The sequence below is a fragment of the Podarcis cretensis genome, assembly GCF_951804945.1.
Source record: "Podarcis cretensis genome assembly, chromosome: 1".
NCBI lineage: Eukaryota > Metazoa > Chordata > Lepidosauria > Squamata > Lacertidae > Podarcis > Podarcis cretensis.
In genome coordinates this window covers 98994088-99020506 of record NC_137170.1, presented here as the reverse complement: position 1 = coordinate 99020506, position 26419 = coordinate 98994088, and the positions used below count along the sequence as shown (strand labels likewise).

At 42.2% G+C, this 26419-nt stretch overlaps 1 protein-coding gene across 3 annotated transcripts in view; it reads left to right on the top strand.

Moving 5' to 3' along the window:
• NCKAP5 (NCK associated protein 5) overlaps positions 1–26419 on the top strand; it is a 632725-nt gene that overhangs the window by 53938 nt on the left and 552368 nt on the right. For all 3 annotated transcript variants that reach the window (XM_079992729.1, XM_079992727.1, XM_079992728.1), the window contains one exon: positions 14011–14158. The gene's annotated coding sequence lies outside the window, so the exon portion shown is untranslated. The remainder of the gene's footprint in view (positions 1–14010; positions 14159–26419) is intronic.

The following is a 26419-nucleotide window of genomic DNA, read 5'->3' as shown; positions in this document are numbered from 1 at the left end:
CATGCCGCATGGAGCTTGACACGGGTTCAACTCTATCCATAATCTCGGCAAGGACCTTAAGGAAACTGTGTCCTACTGGGGGTCCCAAACTCAGGCCGGCCTCATTCACCCTCCGGGACTTCCAGAAACGTAAGGTCCCCACAATGGGGGTGGGGACCTTCAGGGTGCAATACCGAGGGCGGACGCGGCAACTGGAATTGCTGGTGGTCAAGGGCCCCTACATTAGCTTACTGGGATTGGCATGGTTTGGACCACTGGGGCTAGCCGTCACCGGGGTGAACCACACTAGCTTACAAGTGGACGTGGACGCCATATGCAAGGAATTTCCGGGGGTTTTTGATGGGAAATTGGGACAGTATACGGGCCCCCCAATTGCTCTACAGCTTGACCCCGCAGTACGACCGGTCAGGCTCAAGGCCCGCCGGGTCCCGTTCGCCCTGAAACCCCGTATAGACGAGGAATTGGACCGGCTTGTGGAGCAAGGAGTGCTGGAGCCGGTGCCTAATGCCCCCTGGGAAACCCCAATTGTCACACCCGTCAAGCCTAATGGTTCGGTCCGCATCTGCGCAGACTACAAATGTACCATAAACAAGGCCCTTACGGCCCATGCATACCCAGTGCCAGTGGTCAGCCATGTTCTTGCCACCCTGGCTGGGTCGAAAATTTTTGGCAAGCTGGACTTGGCCCAAGCATATCAACAGCTGCCAGTAGATGAGGCCACAGCAGAGGCACAGACGATTGTGACACACAGAGGAGCATTCAGGGTAAAGCGGCTGCAATTCGGTATCAGCGTGGCACCAGGCATATTCCAGAATCTAATGGACTCTCTCCTTAAAGGGATTCCTGGCGTCACCCCCTTCTTTGATGATGTGTTGATTGCCGGGCCCACACCAGAGGAGTTTGAGGACCGCCTCCGCACCGTTCTGCACCATTTCCAGACGGCGGGTCTCAAGGTGAAGCGGGAAAAATGTCTACTAGGAGTGCCTCAGGTGGACTTTCTGGGATTTATGGTGGACGCAGAAGGGGTCCACCCGACTGGGGACAAGGTACGGGCCATTTGTGATGCCCCAGCGCCCAAGAACAAGACTGAACTTCAGGCCTTCTTGGGACTATTGAACTTTTACCATTCCTTCCTTCCCCACAAGGCGGCGGTAGCGGAGCCCCTACACAGACTCCTGGACAAGCGGGCCCCTTGGGTGTGGGGCCAGCGCCAGGAGGCCGCATTCCAGGCAGTCAAGGACTTGCTTGTCTCAAACTCGGTCTTGGCACACTTCGACGAGAGGCTGCCGGTGGTGCTAGCATGCGACGCCTCGCCCTATGGCATCGGCGCTGTCCTGGGACACCAACTCCCAGATGGAAGAGAGGTACCGGTGGCATACTTTTCCCAGACACTCAACGCAACCGAGCGGAACTACTCGCAAATCGACAAGGAGGGTCTGGCAATCGTGAAGGGAGTAAAAAAATTCCATGATTTCTTGTACGGGCGGCCCTTCACCGTGGTGACTGACCACAAGCCGTTGCTTGGCTTGTTTGCCCCTGAAAAGCAGACCCCCCAAGTGCTGTCTCCTCGCGTCCTCAGGTGGTCAATTTTCCTTGCCAGCTACCAGTATGCACTGATTCACCGTCCGGGGAAGGCGATGGGCCATGCGGACGCCCTCAGCAGGCTACCACTACCGGAAACAGGCCCCGACCCAGCACCTGCACAAGAGGTTATGAGCCTGGAGCTGCTTCCTGACCGCCCCATTCAGGCACAAGAAGTTGCACACCATTCCAAGAAAGATAGGGTCATCTCCCGGGTCCTGGACTGGGTGTGGAGGGGATGGCCCAGCAGCAGCCCCGGGCCAGAATTCGCCGGCTACACAACCCGCAAACATGAACTGTCGGCCCACAAGGGGTGCCTGTTATGGGGAAGCAGGGTCGTTGTTCCCCAGCCCCTCCGCAAAAAGGGTCCTCACAGCCCTACACGAGACACACCCAGGGGTAGTAAGAATGAAGGCCCTTGCCAGGAGTTATGTGTGGTGGCCAGGGATCGACGGAGAGATAGAGGCCTGGGTCAAACACTGCCAGGCCTGCCAAGAATCCCGCCCAGATCCCCCAAGGGCCCCAGTCCAGTCCTGGGAGTCCGCCCGAGCACCATGGTCACGCCTGCATGTGGACTTCGCTGGCCCCTTTCAGGGGAAAACATTCTTCATAGTGGTGGACTCCTACACCAAATGGCTGGAAGTCGCACTGGTACCGTCCACTTCTACGTCCGCAGCCATCCGGGTACTACGCAGGCTGTTTGCAACCCACGGGCTCCCTGACACTCTCGTCTCAGACAACGGGACTGCATTTACGTCAGGAGAATTCCAAACCTTCACAACGCAGAACGCCATCCGCCACATCCGTTCGGCGCCATTCCACCCTGCCACCAATGGCCAAGCAGAACGCATGGTGCGGACCACCAAGGACACCCTTCGCCGCATGACACAAGGGGATTGGGAGTACCGCCTTGCCACATTCCTTCTAGCACAGCACAGCACCCCCAGCTCAACGACTGGCCGGAGCCCCGCTGAACTACTAATGGGTCGGCGCCTTGCAATCAGATTGGACCGCCTTCACCCCGATAGAGCTCAGGATGAGGCAGTGGTGGGGGAAGGCAAGAACCCCCGGACCTTCGAGGCTCAGGACCCAGTGTACGCAAAGAATTTTGGGGCAGGCCCAGCATGGGTACCCGCCACAGTCACCAGGGTCACTGGCCCCGTGTCGTATGAGGTGCTAACGGATGGGGGGCAATGCTGGCGCCGCCACTGCGACCAGATACGGCGACGGTTCCCAGGAGAAAACCAGGAGGAGGAAAGGGCAGAGGAGTCCCAAGGGAACAGAGGGGCAGTGAGGCCCATAGAGCAGCAGGGGCCAGCAGGAGAGGCAGAATCAGTAAATACAGAGAGGACCCGTGAGGCCGAAAGGACACCGGAACCAGAACCACGACTGAGCGAGCCGGTTGCGCCAGACCAAACAGCCCCATCACAGCCAGCATCCTTGGAACACGAGCCAGAACCTGAACCCCGGACCAGGGAACACCCCAGGCCGCAACGCACACGTAGGCCGCCGGCGTACCTCGAGGACTATGAATGCGACCTCCCGGGCAGGACTGGAACTTAGAGGGGAGGGGTGTTATGTACTGGGTTGAATAGGATCCAAACTGCAGCAGTCTGATTGGCCCTAGAACAATAGGATCCAAAAGGCAGCAGCCTGATTGGTCCTAGAACAATAGGATTCAGAATGCAGCAGTCTGATTGGTCCTAGAACAATGCAGCAGTATGATTGGTTGGCAGGAACTACCCAATCATGCTCCAGATAGAAGTGAATCCACAACCTGATTGGCTTACAGTAGAATTCCGGAATTAGCCAATCATGTGCAGCCCATTGTGTAAATAATGTATATAAAGCAGATACCTTGAGGGGACTTTCATTCATTCCTCCTCATCACTATGAGCTGAATAAAGAGCATGAAATCACTTTGCGACTCTGAGTATATTTCACTCGGGTTGCAAACATGATCCGTGTGGGATGCAGGTTCGCAACCTGCAGTGTCCGCAACCCGAGCGGTGTGTCTGTGCACGTGCAGGTTGCGATTTGGTGCTTCTGCACATGTGCAAAGCACGATTTAGCACTTCTGCGCACGTGCGACTGCCAAAACCCAGAAGTAACCTGTTCCGGTTAGTTTACATAGGATTCGGGCAGCCTGCCTGAAACCAGGCTTGCTACTTATACAATGCATTACAGTGAAGATCTTGCCTTCTGGATATGGCCTGTGGATGGTCCGGGAATCGCCGCGTGGATCGCCAGCGCACGTGTTCTTTCCCTCTCCCTCCCTCTCCCTCACATGGCGGCAGTGGCGGCGCCTCCTCCCTCCCTCCTCCTGGCTTCTCCCTGCCCTGCCTAGATGGGGGAAGGAGGCTGGGCTTTGTTGGTGCCAGCAGCAGCGGCAACCATTTTAAGCAGCCCCTCTCTGGAGCCCTTTCATGTGCTGCTCGTTGTCTCTCCGCCGCCACCAGCCCCTGCCACTCACAAGACACAGGTGAGCAGCCACCGGGGCTCGTGGTGCTCTTGCATAATCCCCCCCATATAGTCCGACCCCCCACAAGATCTGAGGGGCAGTGGACTGGCCCCCTGCTGAAAAAGTTTGCTGACCCCTGGCCTATGTGTTCCAGCATCCTGTTCTCACAGTGGCCAACCAGATACCTGTAGGAAAACAATCAGGACCTGAGCACAATAACACTCTCCCCTCCCTTTTGATTTCTAAACTTCACTCAGAGAGCCTATCCAGAATTAAATTTAAATTACAAGAGGGATTCATGATAACCATAAGGGATTAATTTCAAGACTTCTGTCACACCACTGTTTCTCTTTTGAAGATGAGAGGCAGCAAACACAGTATTTAGTTCTTCTACTCCTGTGTAATCTCAAATTAATTTTAACAGGGTTCACACATAAAGTAAGTGCTTGCCTTGCCTTTCTGTCAACAACATAGCGCCCCCCCCCAAATACCATTTGCAGCACATCAAACCCTGTGGTCCATGTTAATTTAGTGAACAATAACTGCTTGGCTCTATGCACATAAGATGGAGGTGAATAAAATCCACATTTTGTCATCAGTTTAATTAATTCCAATATTTACGTCCCACTTTTATTAAAATTTGGGTGTGTTGGTGAGAGACTTGGCCTATATAACCCTGGCCCCAGTTCTTGGTGCTCAGTCTCTATCCTGTATAGATTCACTAGTTTCTTCAGGGCTGAGTAGAGATTTTTTGCCCATTAGCTGATTTGGCCTTGGTTTTTGCTGCAAGGGCATCTGTTGTCCCAGACTGCTTCCTTAAGCAGATTTTATGCACTCTGTGTTGCTAATAAAAATTCAAAGTATATGCAGAGCAACAAAAACAAATCTATTAAACCCTTACTCTCTCTCAGTATAAGGAATAGATAGTGCCGCAAGTATGTATTATCAAAAGGAGAAGAGTGTGTTGTGTTAAATTAAAAATGCAACCAGCATAAAAAATGTTTGCAAAACAATGACAGTGCTTTCTTGCCTGATTTTATTAATCACAAACAACTATATGAATTGGAGGTAGGTAATATCTCTATAAGCTGCAGAGCATTAAAATACACACAAGTGCTACCATATATCAAAGAATTATTGCTTTATTGAGATAGAAATTTCTATACAGTGGTACCTCAGTTTACGAACTTAATCTGTTCCAGACATCCGTTCTTAAACTGAAGCCATTCTTAAACTGAAGCGTGCTTTCCCTAATGAGGCCTCCTGCCGCCAGTGCCCTTCCACCGTTCGGATTCCATTCTTAGAAAACCGGGACACTACTCATAAACCGAATAGTTCGTAAACAGGGCTGTTCTTAAACCGAGGTACCACTGTAATGACTTACACTGTTAAAGAACAGAAGCTTGCACATTTGTTCTATCAGCACACAGAATATTGACCAGTCATGTGAACTATACAGCCTTTAGCTGATTAAACAATCTATGGCCTTTTAAAATGAGTTTGGGGGGTGTATTGGTTTGTGGTTTTAAAATATATTTTTTGTTCTTATTTTGCATTTTCGTTTGTTGTGAACCACCCTGTGATATTCAGATGAAGGATGGTATGCAAATTTTAGTAAATAATAATAATAATAACAACACAGTTTTTATTTTTAAGGCAATATTTTAAAACATGGATCATTTCTATATGTGTGGATGGTTGGGGTTGGGGATTGAGGTATGTACCCACTGCCCACTCTGTATTCATTTATTGCCTGCTGCTCCACCCCAATTTTCACTGTTATTTGAGCAGTACATGGGAGTTTAGCACATTGTGCAGAAGGTGGGTATGATTAAGGGCAAAGTTGATGTTGGCAAATGGTTGTCTCATGCAGCATCACTCCTTCTCAATACCCAGTTCATCAACATAGTCTCTCCCAAACTTTCCTTCAATATCATTTCTCTTACCCTACTCTTTGATAGTTCCTTGTTCTCCCTTCCCATCCCAGCTTTGTCTATTTAATAAAAAAATTTCAGTCCTTAGGGTAGGCACGATGCCACTTCTATGTTCAGACGTGCCTACCACATTAATAGCAATAATAATTGCAATACTAAATGTACAGGTATAGCAAGTACGTTCTTATCACTAAGATTGAAAGGAACAAAAACATCTCCTCCAAAGTTCCTCTGGCTGTGAGGCAAGGGTTGGGTGGAGAGTTAAATAAAATAATTGCTTCCATTTATGAAAGAGGTCACCATCATGCTATGTATATTTACTCAGCAGTAAGTCCCATTGAGCACAATAGGATTGGTTCAAATGTAATTGTGTGTTGGATTGTATCACTGCCTATGGTGATAACTCTAGGCTTATCTTGGGTTTATTTTGATTCGTTCCATTGCTTGATATGAAATATGGCAGGAGACAGATGTGGCTTAATTTTCTAGCTGTGTAGCCAGCATTTGAGTTTTTCAGTAATGCCGCATCTGGTTTCAGTGATCATTTTTACAAGGAGGATTGTTCTCCCACTTACTTTTGGAATACCTGTGATTTTATATTAAAATTGCTGTGTTTGTGTTGCAATTCTTTCCAAAGAATATAGCAAAGGGCTGTTTGGAAAATGGATTCCACATTCCATGGGATTTTTTGAACTGCAGACAACATTACTTCTTGGAGTCAGGAGTTCAAAATGTCACCTCCATAAAATGTGTGGGAAATTGCATTGGCCTTATATTGATATTTGTTTTGGGTGATACGGAATAATTTATTTTAAAATCACCAGTTGTTCATCCAAGTCAAATATCTAGTAGTGCATTTTTCTGGACAGCGTATTTGTTAGTTGACAAAGTATGCTGAAAAGATGTAACTTCTGGGGTGTGTGTGAGTTTTAAAAAAACCACAATCTCTTGTAGTGGTACAGAGGATGATGGTATCAGGTAATACTGCTATCAGGGATAGTTTGGCTTTTATGATCTGGCTCCACAACCTTTGTTTGTCAAGGCAGGCTTTCAAACACATTGCAAATGTAGCTTTCCAAATCTTTTACTGCAGATCTTCCAGTGTGTCATGAAGTCATGGAAGCAATTCATTGTGAGACTCTTAAATGTAAGCCACATCAAATAAATGCGAGCCATGCAAGGGGTTTTGCACAGTTTCCATTCATTTCAGTTGTGTTTGAGAACTTCAGAGAATTGTGCCCATAAACTCTGTCCTCTGTCCTTTAATCTAGGGTGAAAAGCCAATAAAATTTCTTAAGGTATTTTGAGAATCCCATTAATTCTGTAAATATTCCTATATGAATGTTAAAAGCAAACATATTAAGATTCTATGTTTTGCTCTGTTTTAAAGTTGAAGACCAGATTTAAAGTTCTGTATATTTCTGTTTCTCTGTCTGAACTTTGTAATCTTGATTGGCTTGCAGCTAACCTCTTCCAAGGCTTGGCTAGCTTAACTTACACAAGCAAGCATTTTCAGGAATGTTAAATAGACAGTATCTGGGAAGGATTTTTCATAGACATTAAAAATTAGGATAATATTATTATTGCTGCAGGACATCTTATCTGCTTAAGATGTAGGCCCAATATCCATGCTAATGTGGTTAGCTTTGTAATTAGCAGAAAATACCATAACAACTGACTAAGCGCATTTCCATAGACACAAATTCTGTTCATTTCAGTGAAGCCTAATCTGAATCAGTATGCTTAGAATTAGCGCCAAGAGACTGGCTGAAAGTGAAGAAGCACAGCTGATGATGTGCCATTGCAGCTGAATTGCGATATGCTATGCAGACTGGCTATGCCCACTTAAAAAGGAAACTGCCTGGTTACCATCCATTAAAATCTGTTATGGCCAGCATAGCAGGGTAACTGCTTTGTAGACATCAGTGAGATAATTTATGGTGAAAAGCTGTATGTAAATATTGAAAATAAATAGCTATGGTGGTTCCTGCCAGACATTACAACTTCCATAATCCCTAACCATTGGCCACACTTGATGATGGGAGTTGTAGTCCAACATTGTCTGCTCCTGGACTATAGCTTTCAGGGGCAGGGCTAATTAGAAGGGAAAGAGCTTCCTTAGCAGTGATACCTTGGAGTTCCCCTGCCTCCCTATGTTTGTCGTTCTGTTCCATCTTTTAATCTGTTTACCGGGCATGGAATCTGATGGCATCTTTTAATTCTTTCTGGCTTTTTAAAACCAAAAATGTGCTAATGCTAATGCACTGTTCTTTGCTTCTGTTGGATTCACTTTGTTTTTATTCTGTGACTGTTTAAATCTGTTTTAGGTCATACATAATGTTGTGGTGTTGTTGTTTTTTTTATAAAATATTGTATTCTATTATTTTAATCTTCATTAAAGGGAACTTCAGTAGCTGGGTGGTGCAGAAATGTAGCTAATAAATAAATACAGTTAGTGCTAGATGGAAGTGGCCTTGTTTTCCTATATTTTTAATGGCTCCTTTGGTTTTATTGCTGCTCCCATGTGCTGCCTTTTATGGCTTTTATTGTTATTTTATTAGTTATATTTTAATGTTTTGATATGATGTTGCAAGCTGCTTTCCGAATTGAAAGTGGAAATATTTTCCCCAAGCATAACCCATTGGGATCTCTCGCACATTAGCAACAGTGGACCCTGCTACTTTCCTGTCTTCTCCTTGCTCCTAGCAGCAGGGTAGAACCATACCAAGCTCCAATGAGAGTCTTCCAGTGACAGCGCTGACATCACTGCTTGAGTGCCTAGTCCCAGCGCCTACAAAAAGTGACAAGCTGTTGCCTTACGCTGGTTTTAAAATGTTCATGTCAGATCCTCCGAGCTGCTGCCTCAGTGCAGCAGCTGAGATGCCATTAAAGGGCATACACATTTCAGGTATCATGGCCAGTGAATGAAAACAAACCCCTCTGAATATAACTTGTGAGCAGCTCATGGAATGTTATGTATAGTTCACTCTGGCTGAACTTGCTGATGAGGGCCTGCTAGTCGGCTAGGGAGCCATCTAGAGTGGCAAGAGACAACACATTATAGACCAGTTAACCTGGCCTTAGTAGTAGGCAAGCTCCCTGAGACATTAATAAGGGATGAGATCACAAAACATCTGGAGAAATATGAGCTGACAGAATCCTAGTCATCATGAGATTTGCAAAGTGTAAATCTTGTTTGACAAACTCAAATAGAATGTTGTAGAAGAACTAATGTAGCAAGGAAAGTGGAAAGGACTAGAGGCAGTGCAGTTACTGTGCAGTCCTAGCATCTCTACTAAGAAGTAAGGCCCACTAAGTTTAATGAGATTTATTCCCAGCTAAGTGTGTATACATGTCTAACCCCAACTATTTAGCTTTTTTTGGGGGGGGGGGGTTGGAATTGCAATTGCAGTTGCAGTTAAGACTAGAATACTGATTGCAAAAATAAAATAAAATAAAAATGATTGAATAAACTCAAGTCACACTGAAAGTTATTGTTACACAGGCAACCACAGGGATTTCTCCAGGAGAGTGGGCTGGGCTGTATCCATTTCTAGCACAATAACTATTAACCCTGTCCCTGTTGCTGCATTGGCATTCTGTAGTTATTGCATCTCACCGTAATCAGTTATTTGCCAGAAACATGACCCAAAACGGCCACTTATTTTATCTTAACAATACAGGTGTCCACCTAGGGCTGCCATACTTCTGGATTTTCCCGGACATTTACGGAATACTGCATTCGGCAGCAGTGTCCAGGCAGAAATTGGTCAAATGTCTGGGGAAATCTGGATGTATGGCAGCCCATGTTGGCAGTGCCCTTTTTTGCTGTTTTCCCATAAAAATATCTCAAAACCAGCATTTTTTTAAAAGCGATTTTGCCAAAAAAGCTCAACAACTTTTCTGTCCAGATTTTCACTGTTTGAAATATGGCAACCCTACATAACAGCAATACTCACAACAGGGGACCTTAGGAAGTATATAACACGGTTTGCAGGATCAGGTCTTTGGGATGTGAAACTGTGTACACAATTCTATTATATAATTAGCATGGTTTTCCTCTGCCAGCGAAGGGCATGCCAAATGACAGATGATGAATATATTTATTTGGATTTTTGTTGTTTTTTTTACCTGAGGAGTAGGTGTGCCTTTCAGTTCTTTCATGCTGGCTACAGAGTAAATCTTAAGATTTTAAGATTAAGCAACAATCTGAATAATTTGCATTGCTGTTGCACAAGGCACCTAAATTTATGGATGCCACACTTTTATGAGATATGTAGAGGAAATACAGTGATTGCTCCAGGCTATATCAGATGCAGCTTGCTCTCCCAAGAATATACTGTAGTTTGGTTATAAGAACTGATTTAGAGGAGTTTGTGGAATAATTTACATATCATGTTGAAATCTGCCCCGTATTGGCAATTGTTATCATTTTTTCCTCTGAAATTTCAGAGAAGTGCTGTGTTCTTCAAGTCTTCTTTTAGATTGTAAATGAACTTGCTCCCAAATATTCATATTAGAATTTTACAGATGTGCTCAAATCTTTTTGCAGTTGTTCTCAGAATACTTACCTATGTCTTACCCCACATGTGCCCACTTGAACACTTCGATTAGCGGAAAAGGTGCCACCTAATTCCTGTTCCACATTTGTAAGGTGTTGATCATTTAGTATGGCAGTACCAATAGCCTAGTGCAGATGGGGCCTTAGTCTGAACAGGTAAATAGGTGATTAATTCTTCAGTAACTCATCTCCAAACCACTGAGGTGGTGGACATTGTTCTGTAACTTGGAATTGTGCACCTCTTTTTCCTGCCTCTTATTCCAGTGCATTGTGCAAGGCTGCAAGTTCACTTTTTGAACATAGTCTAGTTTTCATTGGTAATACAGCCATTTTTCCAAGCTGACATAATATGACAGAGGGGTCAACAAGAGGGGATTTAAGGATTTATATTTATACAAGTTTCTTTATTTAAAATGACAGCAAGAACAACCCACAATTCCTACATAGAAGCTATGAAGAGAAACAGAAAGTGTCTAAGTACAAGGGAGGCAGGCCACAACAGACCCTAAATTTTATTTAATACTAACTGTACATCTTCGTTTAGGGCAGGTTCTTGTGACTTACAGAGGGGAAACAAACTGTCTGTTATGTGGGATATCTATGATAGATCTCCTGGTATATTTACAAACTGTAATATAGCTGGGGGGAGCTTCCCATTTATGTGAAGTAGTTGGGGAGGGGGAGTTGTTGAATTCTTCCCCTCCCTATGCAATTTTCTTGATCAAAAACCTCTCCCAGCTTCTGTTTGTCCTGCAATGATAAAACACCAAGGTCTATATTCCTCCTCCAAATGCCAAACATCATATTAAGGGATTTTTTTTTAATCAGAAAAATGACTTGGAGAGAGCTCATTAAACATCTCTCCCTGACACCACTCAGAGAAAATGGCAACTCCTGCAATTATATCTCAGTTAAAACACACACAGTTACATCATGGATTGTCCATGTAAGAATAGCACTTGGATGTTTCACTGACTAGGAACATAGTACAAAAACGCAAGGTTAAAATCAGCTGAAAACAAAACAAAAGCAAAAACCCCACAGGATAATGGTGTTGCTGCATGATGAATATGTTAAAAATACATGTATATACCCAGTCCAATTATTTCAGGAGCAGTTTTGAAGTGTGTGACCTTTCTTGCATTAGGCAGCTTGGGAAATGTGTTAAAATGAAAACAAATCAGGCAAATTCCTGGAGGGGAAACGGAATTTCCACTGGTAAGTTAGACCTGGAAACTTTTCTTTATCATGTTTGCTTTGGCTAAATAATCATCTCATTCATTAGGCAATCTATATCTTTCTCATCATGGTACACTCTCTTTTATTTGCACACATCAAAATTACAGGGAATTATGAATTAGAGGATAAACAAACTGCTTATGTGCACAGGATTAAGGTCATGTTTAGTGATTTAGCTCAAATATTTGAAAAGTATGTGGATGGATTTGGTTTTGTGCTCATGGGCTGATTACTGTAGCCGAAGTTGCAAGAGGCTTCATTCTTATGCATCACATAGCGCAGTAGTATAGCACATGCCAGGCATACAGGTATAGAAAGGCCAAAGTTATTTCATGAACAAAATAATCTGTTCAGCAACTCTAACTGTGGGATTCCAAAAGGCTCGGACATCTGAGGATGATGAAAAATTATGCAGTGTAATGTAGATGTAAAATTCTGGCAAACCCACCAGTAATATATTGTGAAGTAAGGCATTGGCATAAATGCTCTTTAAAAGTATCCCTGAATGATTTTATTAAAACTTTTTCATAGTACAATAAGATATATAAAAAAAAATAATAAAAAACAAAAATAGTGAAAGAAAGAGAAAAGACACAGTCCTCTCTCTAAGGTAGCTCTTAATCCTTGTCCCGCACAGAAAATGGTGGACCCTCCCAGCTCTCACCTGGGAGCTTTCCTTTCTTCTCCTCATCTCTCACCCTGGGAGGTCTTCCCTTCCCTGCCAAATGCTCTTTAAAAGTATGATGGTTGCATCATTGCTTCAGAGTGTCTACTTTCAAATGAGAAATAATGTTTCATTTATGAGATTTTATAGTGCAATAAACAAAAGGTTGCCAGAATCTGTTTTGTTAACCTTCTTCTAGCTTGTATGCTAAAAACAATTTCTAAGTGTTTTAAAATGAGCTCACTCAGGAAGGAATGGTATCTAATTTACAGATTCCATAGACAGAGGTGCAGAAATTCTGTATGGACTAGCATTTCAACAACACAATAAACATGATAAATGAGACCAGATCTAAAGGACTACTGGGTGTAAACCAGCATGAATAATTGTAGTCACCCACTGGAATTTGCCCCCTCTTCATACTGTTCTTAAGTACAAATAGCAGTACTTTTGGAACTGGATTTTCTGATTTAACAAAACATGATAGAGAGGTTTTGAGTGTATTGTTGCATGCCACCCCAATCTCTGAGCATGCGAAATTCCAGGAGTTCTAGGTGCACTTGCCTAGGGCCCATGTTTTCTTTTGGAAATGAGGCACAGCGGACACTGGTGTCTTTATGATATATGGTTTATTGACACATATATACCACCTGAGCCTACAGTGGAAGAGCTCACAGCATAATCAGCTTCTTCCGTAGGTGCAGCCTTGGATTCAACATACATAAAACATCACGCCCTGCCTGCTGCTTTCTGTTTCAGTCACATAGCTCATAACTCCAACCCCTCTAACCTAAGCTCTGACTTTATCTGTTGAGGGAGAGGGGCCCCACACATTTGCCATCTCACACTGAGTTCTTTTTGATCCTCTGTGTTCTTAATGGCCCATCTGCCAGGCTATCATCTTAACACGGGAGGCTAGCCTGACTTAATTAGATTTTAATACTTGCTGATTCCAGGTGATTAGAAGTGTCTAGCACATAGTTTAACACCCAAACCTTAATTAAATTCTACACCTACTGGACCCAGGAATTGAGGGGTGTCAGTTCCTAGGTCTGAATCACCATGTGTCATTGCTGTAGAATGGAACTGGGAAAGTGATGTAGGCCAATCATTAGCACTAATCCAGGATGGGTTTTCAAGTTAATTTATGGCATGCTCTAGTTTTCCATATAATTAATTAAAATATTAGTGCACATTCATGCGCACACACATCTATGCAAGCCAAGCCATGTTACCCTGGCATTGCGTTTAGGACGTTATCCATTACACATCAACCTAAATATGTGCTTTTACAAATCAGCAAAAAGCCCCATGTGATATTACTAGGGATATACTACTCAGTAACTGTTTCAAGTCACTTGTCTTAGAATCAGTGCAATTGTGAGCTGCTAAGCTTTGATTACAAAGGTATTCACTGTTATTTCAGAGTTTGCATTAGTTCTTGGCACTCATCTGAGAGCAATTCAAAGTTGTGACTTTTTGTTGTTATGAACTATGAAGCCCTAAATGGCTTGAGCTCAGATATAAAAATGAGAGATCATTCAACTCCTCTACTGTGTTTGCATTGCAGGCAGCTGAGGGCAGATAGTGCATTCTGGCTTCAAATGTGAAAAAGGAAGGAAAACAGAGAGACACTCCTGGTAGCCTCTCCCTAAGCTTTTAAACTCATTGGGCTAGAAAGTGTATCATTCTCAGAATCAAAGTATCTTCAGGGAGAGGTAAGTCTTTAAGAAAGAAAAAAAATGTAAGCAGTCCTAAATGCTGTTATGTGAGTTTTAAACTGAACTTCTAAAACATATTTTGCCTATATTTTCTACCATATTTTCAAAAGTTTTGATGATGCTGACATGCCTGAGTTTATGGGATAGATTAGATATAGGCCTGTACATAAAGACCTCTACATCCTTTGTACATACCATGAATAAACTTTCACAGTATGTAAGCAGAATCAAGTGCTGTCTGCACTTTTAATAGGATCCAACTGAAATCTACTAATGCTATCACCCCTGCTACTACCATTTAGCCATTTATTTGCCAGAGGTGTGTTAGGCTCTTTACAGCAGTGGCCTCATTTCTTCATAGCAACCTGGAAGATTTAGCTTTTGGAAAGAAAGAATGCTGGAATCCCCAGAGTTTTCTAACCTACTCCAGATTTAAACATTCATTATTTATAACAGCATCCTGGAAACTACTTTGCTCAGGCAATTAATTACAATGACCCAGGTGAACGGAAGATGGTACAATGCCACATACCGTGCCATGTAATTAGTCACTAGGCCAGCTCTGCACATTAAAATCTACAGACTGTCTTTATTGAGTACAAGAGATCACCGGTCTTATAGATAATGGCTTAGATGGGAATTTTCATTCCTTAAAAGCAGCGGATATTAGGGTATGAAATGTAGTACTCCTAATAGTTTGTTCTTGGAGATTACTACTGCTGCAATGTCCAAAGGCAACATATAGCATTTTCATTACCTCCCTGGCTGTCATCTTGAGCAGTCTTTGAAAAGCTTTACAGACTTAAGGGCAACTGAGGCAGTAAATGTTGTTCCAGAATGATCCTCCAGTTTTAAATGCCATCTAGTGACGATTCAATGAGCATAGAAACTGCAAATCCCAGAAAGTGGAGAATATTTCAGTTTTAGGCCTACCGTGTTGATAGTACCCCAAGCACAAATTTGGTACAGTCCCCTACTCCTCCAGATATGAATGTACGATACCCTAGAGAAAGAGGCTCAGTGTGTATGGAATGCCAAGAAGTTTTTCAACTTTCTGTGTTGACTGCCTCCCATTACAAATCAGTGTTACAGGAAAGAAAATAATAACAGCATTGAGCTGTGGTAGTTGTGTGCTGCCCCCCCCCCCCCAGCTTCCTCTAGGCCTCGTATAGATAGCCATGGCTTTCAGTGCAAACTACTGCATTTTTTTGCAGTTCTTCCTTACATAAAACAAAAGAACAACGAAAGGTGGTATTATTGGAAAATAGGCCATTGTAAGTAGTTTATTAAAAACAGGAAATAGTAATATGGCTAGGGATTTTCATGGCTCCTGTGAGCAGAGTCCCATACAGTGGTACCTCAGGTTACAAACGCTTCAGGTTACAGATGCTTCAGATTACATACTCCGCTAAACCAGAAATAGTACCTTGGGTTAAGAACTTTGCTTCAGGATGAGAACAGAAATCGCACGGCAGTGGCAGCGGGAGGCTCCCATTAGCTAAAGTGGTACTTCAGGTTAAGAACAGTTTCAGATTAAGAACGGACATCCAGAACAAATTGAGTTCTTAAACCAAGGTACCACTGTATTACTTATTGAAGATATGTTGTGTTTTATTACATGGCAGGCACTGTAAGCCAGCTTTCTCCAACACAGTGCCCTTCAGATGTTTTGGACTACAACTCCCATCAACTCCATCTAGCACTGTCATGATGGGAGTTGTAATCTAAATGATCTGGAAGGCACCAAGCTGGAGAAAGGTGCTCCAGATAACAAAAGACTGATGCTGAGATTTAAACATCATTTGTTTGTTTAATTCATTTGTATGGATTTCAGAAAGAGCTCCAGGTATTGCGTATGCCTCTCTTTCTATGATAAAATATATACTTTGGTACCTCTGGATGCGAATGGGATCCGCTCCGTAGCCCTGTTTGCATCCTGAAGCGAACACAAACTGTGTCTGCGCGTGCGCGGGTCATGATTCGTCGCTTCCACGCATGCGCGTGACGTCGTTTTGAGTGTCTGCACATGCGTGAGCGGCGAAACCTGGAAGTAACATGTTCCGTTACTGCAACCCGAAAATGCTCACCCCGAAGCTACTTCAACCCAAGGTATGACAGTACTCCTCAAGAGGTACTTTGTTTGATTCAGCTATTTTCAGAGCTGAGTAAATTAAAAACAGCCATGTCAGTTATTGATTGAGCTTCTCTCAGTAAAGTGTGAATCCTGAACTTCACTGAGCTTGACTTGAAGCAGAAATATATATATATATATATATATATATATATATATATATATATATATTAGATGAGTTCATTGCCACATATTAAGTAGCCCAGTGCCTATAAAGGAAGTCAACACAATTTCATTTTGCAGAGAGAGAGAGAGAGAGAAGCAACTTTCTCACACACCTGTTCTTAGAAATGGTATATTCCTTGTTTTTGCTTGTAGACTATAATGATTGTTATCACAGTTAAAAAAAATCTTTTCCTGTATTCCCTTTGATCTTCAAAGAGCACTAGTGTTTCCAGAGGACAAAGAAAGCATAACAAGAATATTTTTATGTGTGTAACCAAGCAGGTGATTTGCTTGCAAAACACACAAGGTGAAGAGTCTTATTTCAATTTCAAGGAAAATATGGAGAAGTCAGAATGGTTTTATTCATTCTCCATAGAATAGGTAGTAGTCAACCAAGCTTTACTCAAAATAGACCTGTTGACATATATATGACTTTAGTCATGTTCATTAATATCAATGTGACTTCTCTGAGTAAAACCCAATGTTTAGTATCTTAGATTTCCTTCCATTTCTGTTCATGAGCAAAGGCACCCAAGCCATAGTTAGAATCTACCCATACTCTATGAGGCAGCCTATGGGCAAGTTCCTACACTACTGCTCATGCATATGTGTGCCTGTGTGAGCTACATTTGGCAACCCCAGAAACACAGCAGGCTATAGAAACTGATGTTTCAACATGTTCAGTTTCTTGGGATAACATATAAGCACCCAGAGCAAATCATCATTATCATCACCGTTAAGACCTGGGTAGAAAAAATAATAATTTTATTTTTTTGATGAGTGAATAGAGAAATAGGCATTTGGGTTTTGTGGAGCACTTAAAGAATGAATACGTTTACAGTAGTAATATGCAGAAGAAGATATTGTCCAATCAGTTTGATTACTCATTTCCTGAAGTGCCATCTAAGGTAATAGCTAGAAAGCTAAACAAGGCTTGATCAGAAGTGGTTTAAAATGCTGCTTTATTGTGTCTCCCCACATGTCGCAAGGACTGAATAAGGAAGATAAATCAGTTCAAGCTGCTACTGAAAGCAGACAGATGATATACCGGTAGTTAGATCTGCATTGTGGCACATATGAAGGTACTGAACAACACATATAACATGAGATGCCCAGTTTACAGTAGGCAAATAAAAGGCAAAGCAGGTGCTGCAAAGCTCTTAACATGCTGTGATTTCATGGTGGGATTCTGATCCACTTTATACACTACATTTTAAATATTTATGCATTGATTTGATTTATTATACCCTACTCTTCAACAGATTTCCAGGGCAGTTTGCAAAAAGTTAAGATTACAAATTGAAACAAAAGCAAAAAAGCACATTAAAACAACACAGTATAACAGCAGTCAGCAGAATTAAAAGCAAAACTTCCAAACATTGTGAAGGCAATGCAGAGAGGATTTAATTGCTTGGTATTTATTTGTTTTTTAAAAGTATTTGCCTGCTGTTGAACCACAACTTCCTGGGTGAGAACGTTCCATAGCCAGAGTGCAACAACCATATATCCCCTGTCCCATATAGTCTTCAGTGGTGGTAGTATTGAAATGGTGTTGAAAAAGCTATGGGTAAGCAGTAAGCACTTGCGGAGTAAACAACTGTAAATCTTATACGTAAGTATTTGTGGAGCCAACAGACTCTTATTTTTTTTTTAATGAATATTTATTAGCATTTTCGATAATAAACATAGACACAGAAAAAAAAAGAAAAAATAACAAAAATACAAAAAACTTTAAAAAAGACAATTAAAAACAAATGAAATTTCAATTGCTTATTTTCATATAACTTCTTTCTCAGACCTCCTCACTCCCCCCCTTCTTGTATTCCAATTCAAGTTATTAATCCCGCAAATCCTTATTAGTTATTTCTCAACCTTCACTTAATAATTTTTACATACTGTAATTTTACCTTTCCTCTTTCTTCCATTAAATTACTTTTGCATTCCTTATTTTCATTTCATTTTAACCATTCTAAAAACCAATTTTAACTTATCTAATCTTAAACATCTTATGCGTCATTTCTTATTCTTTAACATATTTCTTAAAGTCGATCAATATTTCCCTTCCACAGCTTTCCCAACTTCCATACAAATAACAAAACAAATTAAAACAAAATAATTAATAATTATGTACCCTTTGGATTACCAAACTCCACCCCCCCCTTTCCCGGTTTTGGTCCCCAATAAGTGTTCATCAATCAATACTGTTTAGCCTGGAGATCTCATGTCCGAGGCTCTCAAGTCATCCTCAGTTCCTCTCTGCTGGCCTCTTGGATAGTCCTTTAGGTTAAGCCCCAAGGCTCGGAGGGGCTCTGACCCAACAAGATCCATGTTTTTTCCAGTTGACCCTCCATATTTAAAATTAGTGCTAATGAGGTGCTCCACTCTCAGATTTACAATTTCCAGCTCAGTCCAGACTTTCCACCTCGAATTTTTATTCTCCTTTGTTGTCTGCATGTCAGGCCCCGAATTGTAACTCTCCCTTAACATCTGCAAAGTTACCACTCCTCCTTCCTTTTCTTCAAAAACAACGTGTGTCTCTTCCATATTCCCATGGCTCTCAGATTTCTCTTGTTGTTCATTTGTGTAAACTTCTTGCTTCGACTCCCTATCAGTTTCAGCAATGTTATTTACTGCCAGGACCAGAGTGTTCACGCTTGTAGTCAAAACATCGGTCTGGTCTTGTAACTTTCCCAGGAGAACCAGTATTTTATTGAGTTCAGTCTGATTTTTACTTCCTTCAGCCATTCTTGTAATGCCCCTACCCCCCACAAGGGGGATTTTGGTTCTTTAATGTCTTTCAGTTTAAATCCAGTAAACAGGTTAGTTTGTATCAACTCTCCCTTATTTTCAAGAAATTGCAACAAATATAGCCAGCAGATGCAGCAAAGACAAAGTTCCCTTTTCCCTTTCCTTTTGACAGCTAATTTGACAGCTGTCAAATTCTTCAATACTTCCTCAACAGGCTCTCTCGCGGGACGCCCCCGGGTTCGGGGGGGTAAAACTTTAGCTCCCAACGTTACATTTATCCTCCGGTAAAGTTCTGTAGTGTCAAGCCATGAAGGTTAAAAGCTATGAAGGTTAAAATTCTCTCGACCTTAAATAGCAAGCTCTTTGCTTTAAAATATTTACAAGGGGGGGGGGCGACTTCCTTTTTGACCCTTCCCCGCTCGTTCCTAATTCAGCAAAAATTTCTTTAAATTCCAAATTCCATATTTACTCACGGGTTCTTATTTTTAAGTCCAAATGTTCCAAGGAAAAAGTCAGCGCTTCTCCGACAATGGCATGCGGCTTCGCTCCGCAGAAGGAGCAATCTACTCACAGCACCACGCCGTACCCCGTCCCCGTTCCGGAGCCTTTAAAAAGGCTCCTTCGCAGTTTGGGGGGGCGCAAATGGTGCCCGCCGAGTCACCAGGTTCACAGGCATCGGCACCTGTGATTTTTAAGGGTCCCCGCGTCGCCGGCGCGGACGAGACCCGATCCTGTGGAGCCGATTCCCTCCAGAGCTCAGAGGGAATCCGCCATTAGTCGATGGCGCTAACCCGGAAGTCCTCCAGACTCTTAAGGCACTTCAGTCATAAACCATATGATGGGCTTTCAAGGTTTAAAAAAGACCCCAGCAGAATTGAACCCAGAAATGTGCTGCAAGCACAACTATTTTCAGCTTCAATTTTGACCAAGCATGGAATTACATTGTTGGAAAATACCCAATATCCTGTGAGTTCATCCTGGATGGCCAATAAGATCCAAACTCCAATTTTCAAGTCAAACAGGACATTTATTTAGATGTTGCAAGGCTAGTGTGACATAACCTCAACCAGCAAGTAGTTGACGGTAGCACACTGGATATGAAAACAACTACCATTTATACACTTACAAGCAAAGGTTTAATCAGGAGGCATAGCAATTTTCTTATCTTTCCCTCCTTCCTTTGTCCTTAACAGTTATAGTAATAGCTCCTGCATACATGTCATTCCATTCTTGTCCCATGGTTTTCTTGCACATACAACCTTCACTTTCTTGGTCTTTCTCACACACATTTTAATATTTATTCTATAATTCAATAATTTCAATAATTATCCAACACAGTGGCATACACATATGGTTTTGAGATAAGGTGATTTAGAGCAGATGTCTTCAACCTTTTCAGACCCAAGACCCACTTTTAACTCAAACATGCATTTGGAGACCCATTTCTTTGTATGGTGATAGTGCTCCTGTTACGAGCCACTTTGAATGAAGCCTTGGCCCAATAGTGGGTCCCAACCCACCTGCTGAAGACCAGTGATTTAGAGCATCCGTTGTCAACTGGTGGGTTAGGATCCATGAGCTCTTGGGCCAACTGCAATGCAAACTGTAGGCACAGTTGGCTTTTATCCTCAGTTGGCAGACCAGGCTATGCTCATTGTCTGGGCAGTTGAAATTTTGTTTTGGAAGGTTGTCCTGCCCTGCAGTGCAGCCGGCTGGTGAATTTAGAATGGCTGGCCACTGGGACGTGACTGCTCACACCTTGTGAGTGGAAAGCTGCCTGTGAGGTGCCACAACCATCACCCACCCAGAGCAGGGTATGTGGCCACTGTCAGCTTTTGGGTCAGGATCCATGAAAGGATCGTGTCTGACCTAAGCTAGGCCATACCAGTGCAGCTACAATTATACACAAATGTGGTAACAAAAAATTAAGAAATGAGTCCCATTATGCAAGCTTGAGGTAAAGCATGGTTGAAGACCAGTGATATATCATAGAGCACTGAGCTATGGATGGAATAGGAAAGCTCAGATATTTGGGTAGGCTTTATGTCCTCACAAAGCAGCTGATTCTCTCATCCAGTACACTAAGCTTGCCACTCGTCCATTATTTCATGAAATATATTTAGTATTAAAATCTAATATTAATAAATAAGGAACAGTTAGCCAACCTACAGGACCCCACTCATAGGGATAATTTAGACGTTGCATAAGCCTGGTAGGGTTGGAGATGCGTCCATGGTTTGTTCGTCTAGCAGACAATTTTATGAGAAAGTGTGTCAGGCATACTTTTTTGAGAAGCAAATGTCATCCTTGCTTTTGTTTTATTTTCCCCAAGGGTACTCATTCCTTATAACTGGCATCACTGACAGTACTACTACTGAAGGGCAAACAAAGGAAAATGTGAAGGAAAGAAAACGTAGTTCTGAGTAGTAGGTAGTGATACTGTTGAACCCTGCAGACAAAAAAGGGGGTCAACTTTGTGTGCAAAAAAATGGGGTCAAATAATCCTATGAAAAGGTTAGTATCTAGTAAAATCAGGAGGAAGAGAATGTAGTTGTCAGGGAAAATTGGGAGAGATGTTTGTGACGAATGTGAGTCAGAATGGAGGCTATACTGTGGAGATGTAGAGAATAATACAGCACATAAGAGCACTGGATTTCACAGAAGTATTCCTAAGTGTCTTGCTTTGATCCTGAGCACAGTTAGGTAGACATACATTCCTCTGAAATCAAGTAGATGTGCCTGGGAAATGGGTACACATCACAAGTGCAATGGTAGTTCCAAGGTATGTAGACCACAATTGCATCTAGAACCATTGCACATTTCACCTAATGATAGTGAGATGCTTGACTTACTCAACTTTGAGGTTTATAAAAATCATCCTCTGCAAACATCAAGGGTACCAAGGGCAGACAGATGTTGTGTGCTTGGTCATATATGGAAAACAATTAAAGTACTTGGTACACAGTGGCAGATAGGGAGGAGCAATTTTAGTCCAGTTCAGGCACTAGGATTGCAGAATCTATAAAGGGATTATTGAATAGGCTCAAGAATGGGATATGAAGAATGGGACTGTAACTGAGCTACAAGATAAGTTAAAAACAAAACCCTCCCATTTTGTCAATAATTATATTTCTGTTGAAATTAGACACCATGTTACAAAGGATGATACAGTCCAATGGCAGACCAATCTAATAAAGTAAACATGACAGAATAAAATGCAGGAACAGCAAAATGATAACATTAAAAAAAGTCTGTAGGAAGAGACAGGGCTGGACACTTTAAAAATTTGTTGAATGAAAGTATTTCCAGTTGTGTAAAATCTGCACATTTATGACAAGATGTTTTTAAGTAGTTATTAAAATTTGGAGAACTTGCACATTTGCAAACTTTGGTTAAGAACAAAGCTACTGTACAGCAAAAGCAAACCATTGCTCCAATTTGCTTATGTTTGCTTAGAAGTGAAGATGGGAGATGGCATGCCTACCTCTAAAAGCACAGTGTGTGTCCTACCCATCTAGAGGTACACGTTCATTCTTGATTTTTTATGTATTCTTTTTCTTGCTCATGGCATGGGTGGATTTGTTACAGCAAAGAAGATGACTAAACTTGGCTTGTGCCCTATGTTAAATTTACAGGTTGAAACTGCAAGTATCAGATTTATTTCTATTTCTATTTATTAACCACACACCTTGTCTTCAAACCTGCAGTGATAGTGCCACACAAAATAAGATTATTACCTTGATAGGCCTATAGATGGGATGTACTTGCCCTATGAATGAGGCATATAAAATTCCCTGCCATTCTGGCTTTGATTTCAGTGGGTCTACTCTGATTATGACTTAGTTGGATGTCTCCCCAGGACAGGGATGTGGAACTTCTGGTTCCCCAGATGTTGATGAACTACAACTCCCATCATCCCATGCTGTCTGCAGCTAGTGGAAGTTGGAGTCAGACTTTATCTGGAGGGCCACAGGTTTCCCATTCTTGCTTTATGTACTTCTTAAAATTGCCTGTAAATACTTGTGTGAGTATGAAGCATGTTGTAATTTAAAATAATTTGGTATGTCAGTGCAGACTTGACTTTTTTCCCATCCACATTTCTTGAGCATCAGGTTTGTGCAAGCATTGGAAATACAACATAGCATGTTGGGGTTGAGAGTTAGAGTGTTGTATTTTGACATGAGAAGACAGGTTAACAATCTTTTTTCAGCTTTGCTACCTGGGTGACCTTGGGCAATTTGTTGTTACTTCCATTTTAACCAAATTCATAGGGCTGTTGCAAGGATGACAAGAGTACTCTGCCCACCAAAAATGGGTTCAGAAACAGTTGTTGTTATTAGAAACCTTGTTCTTTAATAACTTTATATCATTCTTATTAAAAGGTGAATAACATTACTAATAGGTCCAGAATTAAGAATGGGTCTAGATGTTCTCAATGATATTATATCCTAAAGTCATAGATATTCAGTGGGTGGAGAGACTTATAAATCCAGATTTTTCATAGTAGTAAATGAGAAGGTAGCATATGTTTCCTCCAATTCAGTTTTTCTGCTTTTTGCAGCTATCTATCTTACTTACATGTATACCCCACCTTTCTTCCATCATGGAACTCAAACTGGGATACATATGGTCTCCAGGCACTGATCAGACCCAGACCTGCTTAGTTTCAGCAAGCTGACAGCCACATGTGCCTCCAGATCATATTCTGGCTCTCACCATACCACAAAACCCAGACTAGATCAGGCCATAACAAATCTAGATTTCTTCAAATGAGACAGCATCATCATCACAATTAATTTATTTGTATCCCACCCTTCCCTTCCTTTCACAGGAGCTTAGGACAATAAACAACATCAAAATGTAACCCATACAAATGTTTAGATAAGCTCAGGTAAGAGCCACCTTTGGCCCTTTAGTTAATGTGCACATACAGTACTACAAACATTAATTAATTACAGACATTATTCTTTGGAAAGTCCCTGTTAGATTTCCCTTCCCCTTCTGTGCTCTGTATTAACGTTAACAGTTGTATAATCTTGAGCAAAAGACAGTTGTTTCATTAATTTATGCTCATGTTGTGATCATATTTACCTCTCTTTTTCGAAGGGAGAGGAGCTTTAATTACACCTCCAGTTAATTATCTCTGATACATGTTCAACCTCCAAATGCATATTGATGACATGATGCCATTTCCTAATTATCATAATTGCAGCTTCATTTGAGTGGTTAGAGGCTAAATGTGCTGATGTTTGTAGAAGGCTTTGAGCATTGGTATTAAAGCAATATGGGAACAAAGTTATGCATACATTTAATATAATCATCTGTAGGAACAAAGGAGGGGGGAACACTATAAAAGCATTTAGCTACAAAGTACTTTTATTAATCTTCATAAGCCACCCACCATCCTTTCAAGTTACTACATCTTCCATGGCCCCTCCTACCCGCCCAGCATTATACTCAAGTCCTAGTTTAGTAATTGCAGTGAGATCATGAGCCATACGTCTGGGACACAAACCTTTTTAGAGTCCTGTGGTGGTGGTCCAATATCTTTTTAGGGACAGAACAGTAACCACCTTCTGTTTCAGTCAGTGGTATAAATAGTTTTCTATACACCAGACTTCCTCAACCTGTGTAGCTCCATGGTCTGCGCTTGCATCACTGAAGTGAAGTCTCTTGGGCCCAAGCCTGAGTAGTGTGTATGGAAGTCCTGGACTTCCCAGACGACAAGATACTTCCTTGGCCTCACTCATGTGGTCCAAAGGCACCAGCTTGCCGGAAAGAGGCATATAAGACACCATCCAACTGCCTTAGGTACTCAACTCAGGATTTGTGTAGGGTTTACTCAGGACTTTTTTCAGCTGGAACTCACCAGAACTCAGTTCTGTCTCCTCTCAGGTGGGCGCCATTGGCATTCTAAGAGAATGAGGAAGGCATTCATGGTACCTATTTTTCTAGAAAAATAGCACTGAGTTTACCCCTTAGCCTTTCCTTCTCCTGAAGATATCCCACAATGCAGCAGGTGCAGATATTCGCTCACCATGTATTCCTGAAGGCTTTCTCACAAATGAGAGACATATGACAAGGCAGCAGAGGTTTGGGATCAGAGTTTTCCTTCTTCTAGATAGCCTACTGTCAGGGAACTGCCATCGGAGAGTCAGGTGGTGGAGGGGCTCAAGGAGGCTAGGAAACCCTCGGATGCAGAGGAAGGAACCAGCAGGGGGAGAGAGAGAGTTCATGGAGAAACTCAGTCGGAGGGATGGCTCCAGGAGACTTCCAGTGAGAACAGCGGGGAGGTCTCAGGACCTCCTCTGGGTACACCTACTCCTCGCAGGAAACTGTCACGCCGAGAATCCCGAAGGAGAGTGTCCGTTAAGGAACTCTTATGTTGGCGCAAATTCCGGAAACGCCCACTGACAGATTCTGCCAGCGATTGAGGGAGTCATGCTTTGAGGGCTCCCATAAAGGCAGAGCTTTGAAACCTTTGCAAAGCTCTGAGGGATTCAGCTTTTACGCACAAGCAGCTCATTATCCCATCACACCTACCTTTCCAGGTTGTTGCTTCCCATCTGTTGAATGTAATGCATGAACACTCCTAAAACCATCTTCTTGTGGACAATATTGTTCACAGAAGTCTGGAAGCTTTTTTTCAATGTGATGTCTGATTTATGAGGGCATTCATTGGCATCCATAGGACATGAACTATATGTGCTACTTGGTACAAAACTATAGCATGTAGGTATACAGTCTTATTAAAGTAGCAGGAGTTAGCAAAATATTCAGACAACTCTATTTCTCCTTCTTCATATTGATTTGTGTATTTCCATTGCCAATCTCTAGCTTGCCCTATGAACAGGAAAATATAGTGTAATCTCGCTTAAATTAAAAGTCTACCTGTTTCCTGTTATTTTGTACATTGTTGGCATGAATGACTGCATGAAGAATATACAGAAGTATTATAAAAGACAGGAGTGCTTTTACCTTTACATGCAAAGCTCTGGTTACATCTGCTAGCAGCTTCCTGCCAAGTTTTTAGAATGAAAATTGCTTTAAAGCTCTTACATGTGAATCATGTTCTGTCTAGTTTTGTTGGTCCTCCTTTCATGTGCTGAAAATAATTTATTATAGAAATGGTGTGTTAAGGTATGTTAAAGTAAACTTTTTTCTTTCTTTTAAGGCTGGCATTATCACTCTAGGGCATCGGGCATCAAATTTTG